General features: G+C 44.3%; 1 long non-coding RNA gene across 1 annotated transcript; it reads left to right on the forward strand.

The window, feature by feature from the left end:
• Window positions 1–889: 889 nt before the first annotated feature.
• On the forward strand, window positions 890–2227 carry LOC129703909 (uncharacterized). Its single transcript, XR_008724647.1, has 2 exons — window positions 890–1107; window positions 2163–2227. It is a non-coding gene; the product is annotated as an uncharacterized LOC129703909 (long non-coding RNA).
• The last annotated feature ends 1033 nt before the right edge of the window (window positions 2228–3260 follow it).

The raw sequence follows: 3260 nt of genomic DNA on the forward strand, positions 1-3260 counted from the left end.
TGTGTCCAACTTCGGTTTAAACCAGCATCTGCAGTTCCTTACTGGGGCCAAGGAAAGAGCGTTCACGTCGCGGCCCTGTTTCCACCACTACGCACAAGAAGCACAAGAATCACAAGAAGCACGACACCATTGTATGCAGATACCGAGAAGTGATGTGGACTCGATAAGAAGAAGTTCCTTCCTACCCACTCACCATTTAAACTGCTCAAGGATCAGGCAGCTGGTCGGGCCAGTGCAAGAATCATAAGCCTATTCATTTAATAGCTCTGCTCACTATGAGGAAGAAAGGTCATAAGGTAATTTTTAAAAATAATATAGAACATTACAGCACAGGAGCAGGCCCTTCAGCTCACAATGTCTGTGCCGAACATGATGGTACATTAAACTAATCTCATCTGCCTGCATAAAATCCATAACTCTCCATTTCCTGCAAGTCCATGTGCCCATCTTAGTTTAGTTTAGAAATCCCGCACATTAACACTATCCTACAAGGGACAATTTTACATTTATATCAGTGTGAAGGAAACCAAAGAACTCTAAGAAAACCCATGCGGTCATGGGGAGAGCCTACAAACTCCATACAGACAGCACCCGTAGTTGGGATCGAACCCGGGTCTCCGGCGCTGCAAGCACTGTAAGGCAGGAACTCTACCACTGCGCCACCAGTTTATAAGCCTCGTAATTACATCTGCATCCACCACCATTCCCGACAGTGCGTTCCAGGCACCCACCACCCTTTGTGTGAAAAAGCTACCCTGAGGATCCTATTAAATCTCCCCCCCCCCCTCACCTCAAGCCTAGGTCCCCTGGTCCTCGATTCCCCTACTTTGGGAAGACTCTGGATTTACACAATTATGATTTTGTATAGTTCTATAAGACACACCTCACCCTCCTGTCCAAAGATCGTAGAGGGACAAGATAGACCACTCCTCGAAAAACGCGTAGTATGACGTGTGTGACCGTCGACGCCATATTGTTAAGCATTTATTGGGCTGTAATGGCGTCCTCAGCTAAATCTACATCTCACTGCTCCGCTATCAACTGTTCTAATCGTAAATCTAAACGACCAGAGCTGTCATTCTTTAGGTTCCCCAATAAAAAAGAAAGGTAAGAATATATTATTATAATTTTCAGTCGATATTCTGTCGTGAAAATGTTATTTTCTGTTCTCCCATCAACAGCCATTGGGAAATGGGTTTGTCGGTACATTATAAAGTTATTAGACTTATGTTTAATAGATCTTTACTTACCATAATAATAAAGACAGTTTTAACACTTCTGTACATTTTAGGTTTTGTTCTTGTAAGGGATTTATTTCCAAAATATGGCCTGCGGACACATTAGGCCCAGTGGCCACGGGATTTTTCGAGCTCAGATTCGTGTCCGAGAATGCGGCGGCTGTTACCTATTATATCCCTCGAATTGTCGAGACATCACAAGCAAAGATCACAAGCCCGCCGTGATCACAAGCCCGCCCATTCAAATATTATACAACTCTGCTCTATCATCTTTGGGTGCAATGGTGGGTCGGGGGGTTAGGCGGCGGCGGCCGCAATCAAAGATACAAGAGCAGCTCTGCTTTATAATCTTTGGTCGGAATGGGACGGCTGCGCGTTATAATGTGCTATCGTTCCACTCCCTCTCCCCCTTCTCCCTCTCCCCCATCTCCCTGTCCCCCTTCTCCCTCTCCCCCTTCTCCCTCTCCCCCCTTTTCTCCCCCCTTTTCCCCTTCTCCCTCTCCCCATCTCCCTCTCCCCATCTCCCTCTCCCCCTTCTCCCTCTCTTCTGTCTCCCCTCTCTTTCGATCTCTCTCTCCCCTCTTTTCTCTCGATCTCTCTCTCTCCCTCTCTTCTCTCGATCTCCCTCCCTTCCCTCTCTCCCTCCCTTACCTCTTCGTGAGAGTTGGCAGCTCTGCTATGCCTTGGGTCCAAAAGAGGATAGAAAGAAAATACTTAATGGTCTTTGTAAGAAGATTTTAATAAGCTCTTCTACATTTAAGGTAAATTGACATATTAGAGGCAAAATACATCTTCAACATACAGATCTCCACACAACTGAAAACAATTGCATTTAAGTGATATATCATCCATTGTTCAGGCATGTAGTTATGATCATCTTTCTTCTTATTAGTTAATCCTAAATGATATCTCCTGTAATTTCAGATGTCAACAGTGGGTCCAGAATACTCATCGACAAGATCTCCTGCACCGAACTGCAGAGTATTTGTCAAATAACTGCCGTCTTATGTACATTGTGTGAAATTGTGATTTGTTAACTGCACAAAACTAATGCAAATGGCGATACATGCCTGCATTTGGCCCATACCCCTCTAAACCTGTCCTAACCATCAAATAACCTAACAGAACTGTCATGAGGAAAGATTTAAAAGACTAGGCTTGTATTCACTGGAGTTTAGAAGGATGAGGGGGGATCTTATCATATTGTTTACAGTGTACTATGTTTACAGATTCTGTTGTGCTGCTGAAAGTAAGAATTTAATTGTTCTATCTGGGACAAGCTAGATGCAGGAAAATTGTTCTACATGACAATAAAACCCTCTTGTTAGATGCAAGGGGATCTTATAGAAACATCTCTAAATGAATAAAAGGACTGAACAAGCTAGATACAGGAAAAATGTTCCCAATGTTGGGCGAGTCCAGAACCAGGGGCCACAGTCTTAGAACAAAGGGGAGGCCATTTAAGACTGAGGTGAGAAAAAACTTTTTCACCCAGAGAGTTGTGAATTTGTGGAATTCCCTGCCACAGAGGGCAGTGGAGGCCAAATCACTGGGTGGATTTAAGAGAGAGTTAGATAGATCTCTAGGGGCTAGTGGAATCAAGGGGTATGGGGAGAAGGCAGGCATGGGTTATCGATTGGGGCTGATCAGCCATGATCACAATGAATGGCGGTGTTGGGTCGAAGTGCCAAATGGCCTCCTCCTGCACCTATTTTCTATATTTCTAAAAACACTCATCCAGCAATCCTCGAGCCCACCAGCTCATCCCGTAGTCAATTCATCAGCTTTTCCATAAGAACTTCCATCAGTTCTTGCAAAAGAATGACAATCAGCCAATCTCGATTACCCTCAGCCCATCAAGCAGTCCCTTAATTCGCACAGAAGTCTGAACTATTGAATGCTCACTGCATCTCTTTCCATGTCAGCAAGTTAATATCCAGCTGCATATGAACCATGTGAAAAATGAATAAATAGATGCATGTGGTGCAGTGATTTGTGCAGCACTATAGGCCTGGAGACCAA

Source organism: Leucoraja erinacea, chromosome 15 (genome assembly GCF_028641065.1).
Source record: "Leucoraja erinacea ecotype New England chromosome 15, Leri_hhj_1, whole genome shotgun sequence".
Lineage (NCBI taxonomy): Eukaryota > Metazoa > Chordata > Chondrichthyes > Rajiformes > Rajidae > Leucoraja > Leucoraja erinaceus.